Here is a 12050-nt window from a genome sequence, read left to right on the forward strand (position 1 = left end):
ATTGTAATCACAATGTTGAAAGGAGGTAGCATTTTCCGGAATTTTGCGATATTTACACAACTATTTCTCATTGATATGCGGACGGGTGGGCAAAATTCAATATTTTTTTTGAATCGAATATTTTTAAGGAGTACCGAATAAACGTGGTGGAACATTAAAAAATCGGCAACAAAGTCTTTTTACTGGTTAATTCGGTTGTAATCGCTAATTGTTCTTGTCACCGATCGTTTTGGCGGCGATATCCAGGTTTTGGGTAATCTATATTCCCGCCCTCTCTTTTTTACAAATATGAATTCTTGTGGGTCGGCGGACATCGAAGTTTTATATTTCGGGTTTACCCGTTCGTTCACATCGGCAACAGCTGTTGAAGACATTGAGGACTCAAATTAACATTTGCGTTGACTTTAATATTACCTATCAAGATTTGTAAATTTACCGTCCCAATTTTATGCGAATGGTAATATTATTGTCCATACCGTGATGCAGATATTTATTAAGACGATAATTAACTTTCTCATGTTTTACTATGGTGATAAACTCACAAATCTGAAATTGTGCCAATCCTGAATGTTGATTTAAAATAGTCATTGAATAATTCGGCAATAAAGGCATTTCTGGTGGTCATAAGACGAGATGACGTTAATGAACAGCACTTCTTTTACAGGCTATTTTACGTATGCGACTTAATGCTAAAAAAATTGGGCTCGAGTGCTTTTTTTTTCGAGTGCTCGAGTGCCTAATAGAGGTCAGGCGCTAATTGTAACTAATTCCCTCAAGTTTCAACGTGTTTTCAACAAAGCAATACCCCGGCGATAAATATAGCTGAAATGTTACCGAGCAATTCACAATTTTATTTATGGAATTTGCAAATTCACCAGTTTCTTGACGATTTTGATATTGTCACGCCCTAATTATTAGTGCAAAAAAATACTCCCCTTTTCCGCGGCGGTTTGACGGGTTCTTTGTTCCATCTTCAGAAAGTTCTGACACGGGGATATAGAATACTAAATCCAGAGGGTTGAATCCCTGTCCACTTACTGGTAATTTTCCGTTTTGAAATGCGTGAAACATTCTCTATTTTAAATTAAATGACGTTTGCGGGCTAGAGTTCTCTCCAAAAATGATGTGTTCCAGACGTTAGTTAGACGATAGATAAAACATTAGATTAATAATTTTCGTGACGCCCCGTTTTCGAAAATACAAAGTTATATCGCAAAAAATGCGTTATGATACATTTGGAATGAAACATTATTTAGGGTTAATTCAGATCATATTTTACTCTTCATGACACCCGGTATCCGAAAATACAGTTGTATCTCGAAAAATGTGTTTTGTTACATTTAAAATAAAACATTTTTGCGATTAATTTAAATCATATTTTACTTTTCACGACACCCGTTTCCGAAAATACAAGGTTATATCGCGAAAATGTGTTTTGTTACATTTAAAATAAAACAATTTTGCGATTAATTTAGACCAATTTTTTTTCACTTTTCAGGACACCCGTTTTCGAAAATACAAGGTTATATCGCAAAATGTGTTTTGTTACATTTAAAATAAAACCTTTTGCGATTAATTTCGATCAAATTTTACCATTCACGGCAACCCGTTTCCGAAAATACAAAGTTATATCACAAAAAATGCGTTTTGTTACATTTATTTTGCATACTCAATAAAATACATATTTTCCCTAATTATGGTCGTCGATAAATCTGATCCTGTCGTTCAAGCTCGACACACGTTTGGACGAGTGTGGGGCGGTTTTTTGGTCGATAAATTAAAAAGTTGCCACACGTTATTTGTATAACGATAATAACTGAAAATTAAGATTTTATAATAGAAGTGAATTTGTCTCAAGATGGTATTTTACGATTCCAGCCCACAGAAAATAAACACGCTGACAGGCTTGGTTATAATTGATATTCGTTTAATTTATTTTACACTATTAATAACCGCGCCACACCAATTGCGACCATATAAATTGCAGTCGCATCGGTATGGACTGTATGTTTTTGGCGCTCTCACATTAATAATAATTTTCAACAAAACAATATCCCGACGTTCATTAAAGCTGAACTCGTTACCGAGTAATTCACAATTTTATTTACGGAATTTGCAATTTCAAGATCTCACTTGACGATTTTGATGATGTCATGCCCTAGTTATTACTGCTTAAATGCCTCAAAATACAACAAATGTAATCATTTTCGACGATAACAGGCGCAACAATTCGTAAACGAGCCGTTGTAACGGAATTCGCGATTGATTTTACCTCTATCTTGTTTACAATTTTAACATCCCGCCGGCCATGTATGGTCGAATAAAATGTTCACATATTCGAAACATGACTTGGCCAAGGATAGAAGGGATCACTAGAGAGCTAATAGAAAGTACATACGCGAGGGTATGATATTAATATCGAGAATATTTGTGAGCATATCACAGGACGGAAATATATTTTGCACCCGACTGATTGTTGGCAGAACAACGATACGCTAAAGTTAATTGATCGAATACGGGGAAGTATTTATTTATCATCTCACTTGCGAAGATCGAGGTTTTGGCGGAATTGTACGATCATGTTGTTTTTCTTAAATAATAACTTTTTCAATAAATGTTCATTTTCCTTTTGCGCCTTTATTATATGTCGGGGTTTCATTTATTTTAAATTCGAAATTGTCCGAAATACTCCAACAGTACGATAATAATAGTACTTACCAAAGTACTTACCAGGGAAGTTTAATACACACGATGTGTAAGGGGCGTCCTAACCCCTGTTTATTAATTATAAATTTTTTTACGTTCTGCTTAAAAAACAACGGCAGTCATCTCACGTAACTCTCGCGACCAAATCTTTTTTGTTTTGTATGGCATCGTCTTGGCGACGAATTTATTGCTGACTGAATTTTAATTGTGTTTCGGGATAAGTTATTTTCTGTTTGTTGGTTTCTAAACTTTACAAACTTGGGTAGCAATTACTATTAATGTGAGATTTGTGCATATGAACGATTGAATATCGCGAATGGATGTCCGATATCTGAGAATGCGTATTTCTCTTTCAACATTAATTTTCAGGATATCAGCGTTCATGTGGTCTAATAAAAATTATTTATCAAATGAATTGGTATTTCGATACACTCTCAAAATTATTTGGGATCCACTATCATATCATTCGTTTATTTTTTATATTCATGTTTTTCTCAAGAATCACCCTCGTTATATTTAGTGTACCTTCGCAAAAGAAAACTCTGGTGTCATCGTTCCTATTAGTGTAATTGAAATATATGGAAACCTCGCGCAAGTGGCGTTGTGATGCGAATATTTGATACTAGGTCAGCAGCATTACAAAGAGTGCTATTTATGAATGCTGAAAGTACATGACATTACTAAACATTTTGCCAATATATGATGTTTTCTGCCCGATTTAAACTGACTCACACGCCAACCAAGGCATGTCGACATTTAAAAATTACTTGTCTTTGGGTAAGCTCTGAAATAGTATAATATAAATGTAAATGAGAAATTAGGTTACGCTAGCTCACGAAACGGAGGATTTTCAAAGTGATCTTGTGTAATACTTCGGAGAAAAAAGTTTGAAAGGAAAGTAGGTCAACCTATCTCCTAAAACAGGGGAGTATCCTGCCTAATATTTCGGAGGGAACGTAGGTTAACCTATCCTATCTTTTAAAACAGCGGGTGGCGACTTTCAAATTGGTTCAAAATCACAAATTAATAATTATCAGATTAGGTTTAGGGATAAATCGAAAAGTTGAATTTCCAGCGCACCTAACCCTAATTAGTTGATTGCTATTTATATTTGGGGGGGATTATTTTGCAGGGGATTTGTACAAACGATCCACCCTGTAACTACTATGGTTTCCAGCCTGCCTCGTGTCTGTTAGATGGAAGGAGTAACAAATGTGAAAGTCTTTGCTGTTTACGCGAGTAAGCAACTGACACCGTGATACATTGCAGGAAAGTTTTGTCCGCGGCAGGTGTTAGCAGATGTCATTTCGTTGCCGATGAATTCCCTTGTATTAATTAAACATGAATTCGCTTAAAGGGAACTCGGTTAACGAAAAGGCTTCTCTTTAATTCATAATATTAACCGGAGGAGCGCTTTTTCGAGTATCTATGCGGTTTTAAATGGGTTATACGAAAAGCTAGGGCACCTAACTTGTTAAAATCGGCAAAAGCACTTTCGCACTTTTTTTTCCGACTGCGAAGCACTTTCGCACTCATAATTTGCTTAGAGTTAACACTGGTTGTCATATTTTTTATATTTGAAAATCTCGTAGTGTTCCACTTTATAATTTTGTTTTTGATGAATGAAAATAAGAGACATCCCCTAATATAAGCCCTAGTTCTATTTTTCGAAAGAAAATTGAAATACGGTATATGAATTGAAAAATACTATTGTCAGTGATGGGGAGGTAAGAAACATCGATTTGACCGAGTCACAATTTATCAAAGTCTTGATATAAATAAAATAACTCGTCTACCTAACTAATTATCTTAGCTCAGTGATCGACTCAGTGATCTAACCCTCAGATGAGCCGTGTGTGAAGGGACTGAAACCTATGGGCAGGGGGTATATTCACTTAACTAACACACACAGTCCCCGAACTCGTAATAGGACTGAAAGAAGGAAAATCGGAATAAAATTATGGCCTAACCCTAACCTGGTACACACACTACGGGAGTAACAATAAATCAGTGTCTCCCGACCTTTTTTTAGAGGCATCCATCTAACACGGCGTTTTATAGCAAAACCATAGAGATTGAATTCCATGTAGTCAAAGTCAAAATTTGACCACTTTAGAGTTTTTGTTTTGTAAACCTAAGTCGGGGGTATTGTAGGACATTTTTGCAACTTCATAGCTTTGGACTAGAGGAAAATTCTAGATAGTGTCATATTACAGGTACTTCAGAATTAATGTATATCTGACGCAAATTGATGTGAAATTTGAGGTGAATTTGATGAAAACAAGGTTACGTGCACTCACTTGAAAGTAGATGAGACTCATCTCTGAGCAAAATTAAGGCGACTACTCAAGTTCCAAGAGATACTGAAGCATATTGAATTCCGGTAGCACATGGAATAATTCAGCTTTGGTTCATTAAAAAGACTCAACTATTAGTAAATTTATGAGAACTACTGAAACGCAAAGAGACATTGAAACCACAAAGAATTATGGTGGAGCATCACGCGCTAGTAAATACTTTATATAACGCCGGTTCATTAATGATTAAAAGTTCCAATTATATTTCACAGTCGATATCTCCATGAACATTCAACTCGGATCTGAGTCAGTCAGTGAGTCCTGTGACGAACAAGCGACAATTACGGTGAGTCACGTCCCGAACGCGTGATTGTTTTATTGTTAACCCTTTTCAAAAACTAAAATCTGTTTCATTTTATTTTACAGGCATCAAGTGAGGACGGTGAGTAACTGGTTAATTTAGAAATCTGAGAAAATATGGTATAGTAACTAAATTAATGGATATAATGAATCGGCGCTCCAGAAGTGTGTGTACGAATATGGATGTAACTAATTTTGTTCTCCTACTTTACATCAAGTTGAATAAAGGGACTGATTACTATGGTTAGGGGGTATATTCACTTGGCTAAAACAGACAGTCCCCGAACTTGTAATAGAACAACAATAAAGAAAATCGATATAACACCATGCCCTAACCCTAACCGGGTACACATACTACGGATGTAACAATAAATCAATGGCTCCTGACCTTTTGTCTAAAATTCCTTCGTCTATTTTAGAACGCTTTATTCCTCCCTCGCTATGCATAAAATATTTACGTTATTTCTTTAATCTTTAATCGACACCTAGCTAGTGTTAAGCACGAGTTCCACACTCACATTTTTGCAGTTTAGTTAGTTTATAATGTGCGCATGAAAAAGTATTCAAGTAATAATAAACAACTGACAAATAGTAGCAATACTTAGCAAATACAAAGCGAAATTCTCCCCCGAGAAGGACAAAATTCCACTCTGGGGAATGAACGTGTCACTAACTAAAGCGAAAGAATTGAGTATTTAATTAGTTAGGGCTGCTAACTGACCGAGCGACCGTAGCTCATCGCCTTATTAACATTTCCAGTCATAGAATAAAACGAATAAAATAATAATAACTGCCGAAGTCACGCGGTTACTCACGTGTACCGCCATCCAAACAACGAAGTGTAAGATTTGTGTTTTGTCTGCGTGGACCAGTGCTGTGAAGTCGGAAAAAATTTACGATCAACCCTGACTTTCAATTAATTTTGACTCCGACTCCAGCTTCCAACTACGAAAAAAAAATCGAATTTCAATAACAAAAAAAAACTTGGGCGCATGCAAGCCTTCTTCAACATACTGTTAAAAACGCTTAGTAAAATTATTGCTATGCAGAATATCTTAGTATGCAGTTTTGCCTTAAAAGTCTGGAATTTTGACTCCGACGGGAAATTTCTATTCTGAATCCAGGGTATTTAAAAATATGACTCCGAATTCAGTGCAAACATGTTAAACCTCGACTCCACGGCACTGTGTGGACGATCGCAGACGCGACCGGCGCGAACCCTTTGACAAAAACGGTCTCTCGGTGTTGGTCGCATAATTTAAATTTCATATGCCGAAGCATGATTAGTATATGAGGTGTCTGCGTATCATCTCTCCTAACAAAGCTTTAGACAAGCTGCCACTGTTAAGGAGCTACTGAATCTCTCACCTGAATTGCTCATTGTCGAGTCTTATCTTCTTATTTCAGAGCTGAGAGACAAACTGACGAAAAAACTTGAATCAGTTTTGATGAAAAATCCAGATGCCGAAATCACCATCTCAACTCAGATCAATGTTAACGGCCGAATTCACTCAACGAAAATCACCAATTCCGACGTAACTTCCACAACAAATGAAGTCATCGACACCAGCAAGGAAAATGTAGAAACTACAGTTGCTTTGCCAACCACTGGTGACGTCACTGAATACACAATGGATGATGTAATTACTGAGTTTGACGCCAGATCCGTTACCTCTATAGCGCCCTCTACATTTGAGTCTACGACACGATTGAAGGGTCAGAGCACAGGTGATGAATACTGAAAATTTTTTGATTCCGTCAACTCAGTTGTAGAAGAGTTACACGCGACTCCAATTCTAAACTAATCCAAAACAATTTTTCGACTCTTGATTACGGGTTGCTCCGTACTTAAAAAGACGCTCCGGAAATAGGTGCACCAAGATGGCGCACAACATGAACATTAACCTGGTACACATACTATGTTCAGGTTGTGCGCCATCTTGGTGCACATACTTCGGGAGCACCCTTGAAACATATGCTTTTCTGAAAAGGCAAATTGTTTCCTAACGAAGACGTACCGTTTGCAACTTCGATTCTCAAATGTGTGCTGTATTGGGTAAATATGCTCATGTCCCCGACTGCAGTTCTAACAAAAAGAATAATACTCCAGAATGTCATAACAAAATAAATAAATATTTCAGTTTTCTGGCGTTACAAAATAATATTTTCTTCTTGTATTATACGGGAACATTTATATCCTGCCATGAAAAATTAAACATCACCCAATGAGGTTGGCAACAAGAATTTATCCAAATACCACGATTACTTTACATCTAATATATGAAACAAGATTTATATGAATTTAAAAAACAAACATGATTATTTTGTAGAGACTGTGATGATTACTGAGCAGCAAGGAGAAACTACAACCGATATTGTGACTACAGATTCTATCGAGACAAAGAAGACAACTCAAGATGCAACAACCGAACCGAGTAATTTCATTTTTTAAGTCTGTAGATAACAGAAGTATTGAAAGAGAGAAACTTGGCAGCTATTTTTACCAATATAAACAAATATTTCAGAACTTTTCGGCATTGCAGAATGGTATTTTACTTTGTACTGTAAGGCAACCTTGAAAAAATACTCATTAACCATATATGTATTTACACAACTACCATTATTACTTTACATCTAATAAATTGAACAAGGAAACAGATAAATATATAAAACAAACCTATTCTTATCATTTATAGCAAGTTTAAATAGTTTTGCGACCCAGCGTGGAAGGTCTCGTGCGTCGCAAATTTGCGTCGCGAACCACCATTTGTTGACCCCTGCTATAGGGAAACAGTTATGCACCTCCTTGAAATAACTCACTAGTCATATATGGATTTACACAAATACCACGATTGTTTTACATCTAATTCGTGGAACAGGGGTTAGAAAAATATATAAAACAAATATATTTTCTTTGCAGAGACAGAAATGATAACTGACGAGACGACAACCAATGTTGCGACAGATTCGACCAAAGAAGAAGCAACAACCCAGGATGCCACAACTGAACCAAGTAATTTCATTTTTTATTTCTGTAGATAACAGAAATACTGAAGAGAGAAACCTGGCAGTTATTTTTAACAATATAAATAAATATTTCAGAATTTTTCGACATTACAGAATGGTATTTTTCCTTTTATTGCATGTACTGCCTTGAAAAAATACAGATCAACCGTATAACAATTTACACAAATACCATTTTACTTTACATCTGATAAATGGAACAGCGATCCGACAAATATATAAAACAAACCTATTTTTGTAGAGACTGAGATGATAACTGATGATCAAGAGAAAACTACTAGTGATGTTGCGACTACAGATTCCCAGGATGCCACAACTGGACCAAGTAATTTCATTTTGTATTTGACAGACAGACAGGTGAACCAACAGACAAACACAGAGAGGCAGACTAAGCTATAATAATACATTTCCCTTTGACTTGGCCCAAAGACAATATTTCGTTGATGAATCTTGCGTTATCTTATCATACCACTTACACCCACTTATATCCAATACGGACTACAATAAATTCAGTTGATTTGGGGTAGCAATAAGTTAATATTTTCGCCGCAATCCCGGGATTTCATAGGAACAATTCACGACTAAAAAAAATTACAACAAACAAAATGTAAAAGTATCAAACTAGCGTTAAGTTGTTCATGTTTTGCGTTAGATTCGTTCATGCATTATAAATGCATATGAACTAAACACTATAGATCAAAACGTTTTATAATATTTATTCCCATTGAGACAATACGACTCCAAATACTTATAATTCTGCATATTTTTATTTTCAGAATTCTGTGACGTCACTTACGATTCGAAATTTTATTACATCATTGTGTACAGTGTAAGGAATGTCACGTTCAGGGATGCTGTATCTCTATGTGGGGAGAACAATCATCTCGCCGATATTTATTACCTCGACCAGTACAAACTGTTGACAAATTGTTTACGCTCGAAGATTCCCATTAGGTCGGAATTGGTCTCTGCTTGGATTGGTCTCACCTATGGAGTAAGTAAAATATCGTTTCACGCAATAGATTTAAACCAAAGCTTAAAGTACAAAACCGGGGGAAAAGATATAATATTATATATGCTCACAGTTTTGCTTCTCGTTTTTTTCTTCAATTTCGAGTTCTTTCATGTTTCAACAAAAAAAACTGGAAGAAAACTTTGACTATCTAACCAAATTACTATACTAACCGTACCAATCTGACAATCCTGCAAACAATCAAAACAAAACTGACAGCATAACTCAGTTGTTGACAAACCGGCTCACGCCATGACGACAAAAAATGGCTGTAGCGAATTGATAAAATAACGAGGTTTAGTGTGTGCGATTTTACTGTAATAGAATAGTGTAAAGTGTTTTTGTTGTTTTTTCACCACATTTGAGTGACATATTTTCTATTGTTCAGCACGAAATGCTATTTTTCAAAGTGCTTTTTATTTCTCTTTCTAATGGAAAATTGGGGGGTACTCCCGAAGTATGTGAACCAAGATGGCGGACACCGGAACGTAGTATGTGTACCAGGTTAGGGTTAGGCCATAATTCCAGGTACAAATACTACTGAAGTCACTAAGATAGTCCCCGAACTCGTAATAGAACTAAAATAAAGAAAATTGGAATAAAATTATGGCCTAACCCAAACCTGGTACACATACTACGTCCCGGTGTCCGCCATCTTGGTTCACATACTTCGGGAGTAGCAAAAATGGGATTATTCTGATTAGACATTCCTCAATGATTTATGATAGTAGCGAACGGCACATATTTACAGAACTTGTGTCCATGTATGAAACAAAAATGGATTTAGCCGTTAGAAAATCAGTGGTTGTCTGCAGTAGTAAGCTATCACTAAGTTGCAGTTTGTAAACGGACTTATATTATGTAAAAACAATTTAAAATGCTTAAAATATTTTAACAGAATAATCAACTCTTGTCGCCATCTGGTGAACTTGTAGATCTACCAAATAATAAGGCCTGGAGGCATAGTAGAACGTGGCCCGATGGTTCGTACACACGAGTTGCTACTAACGTATTTCAGTACAATTATGCTGTTGAGGTCAATAAAGATCCAGAATCGCATCATCAAGGGCTTTTCAACCATCCATCCTCTACCAAATTACACGGTGCCATCTGTGAAAAAGAACTGAACTGAACTTTATGTTATACTGTTGAACATGCGCATTTGTAAATAATTGTTCAACTATCGTCGAGCAAATTTAACCTGACATTAACCGATCTAAAGATCGATAAGTATGTTGATAGGTATTTGTCTGTTAGATGCACGCGATATCTCACGGAGGCGTGGTTAAATTTGGCCAAATTTTGCATGTGCATTCATCATATCTCGGACCAGAAGCCTATTGATTTTGGATGAATTATGTCGTATAATTAGCGAGTTATTAATAAATTAGTGATGGGACACGCGGTGTCACTATAGAGTCATGAATCGAAACCGCAGTTTCGATCGATAAGTCTTCGGTCTCCGACCGATACTCCCGATTTAATATTGGTTACCATTAGACTATATTTAAAGCAAGCATTCAAAGTAAACCCTATTTCAAACTTATGCTGTACACTTGTTCATTAACCGACTGTTGCCCATGCTGCATTACTTACCCAAAAACACTTACCATGGCTAATCGCAATATTGGTCGACTGCGGACTATATTTAAATCAACTATTCAAAGTAAACCCTATTTCGAACATATGCTGTCCACTTATCCATTGACCGACTTTTACATATTCTGCAATCTACTGAACTTGATCTAACATCTAACCTATCATGGTTCACATACTTCGGAAGTACCCAAAATAAAGCCCAATTTAAACTTATTTTTATACATCGACAATGCGTGTGTTCGAAATATAATTCTTGAAGAACTTTGCTCCAAAAAGACTTGACTCTCTTCGCTTTATTTATAGTCTGCTTTAAACCAATATCGCGGCTGATATTGAATAAAGAAAATTCATTTAACACTTTTACTGTATATATGATTCTACCCAAAATTTTCAGTAATAATCTAGGATGTTTGCACAAATGTTATGTTCTCTCTTGATTTCTAGAATATGTTCCAATTGACCCGAGTTCTGTTTTATTGGTCACCCTGTACGAACTATGGTTGAGATTTTTTGACGTTTTTTTTTTCAGTTAAATTGCTTCTATTTTCATTGTATTTCATTTTCAACTATTCTGCAGGACACTAGGGATATTTTCGTAGTAACATTACTTGTTTTGTCCCAGAATGATAACTTGTTTTAAATACCAATAACAATATATACCGAGTGCATTAATTAAATACAGTATGCAAATATTAGACAGGCATAGCAGTTTTATACAAATCAGAGAACGGTATTGTCTTCCGCGCGCATTTTTGAATCCATAACCTTCTAATAATGGTCGTAATTTGGGTACTCCTGTAGTATGTGTACCAAGTTAGAGTTAGGCCATAATTTTATTCCGATTTTCCTTATTTTAGTTTTAATACGAGTTTGGGGACTGGCTGTGTTAGCTAAGTGAATGTACCCCCTGCCCAACTTGGTGTAAAATCGGCGAACATAATTACATACATCCATATTGGTACACATACTTCTGGAGCGCCGAAATTTGTAACCACTTGACCAAAACAAACGAAACCCAGAGTGTAATAAATTGCGAAAAGCCGAACCCGAAG

This window comes from Styela clava, chromosome 14, assembly GCF_964204865.1.
Source record: "Styela clava chromosome 14, kaStyClav1.hap1.2, whole genome shotgun sequence".
NCBI classification, from domain to species: domain Eukaryota; kingdom Metazoa; phylum Chordata; class Ascidiacea; order Stolidobranchia; family Styelidae; genus Styela; species Styela clava.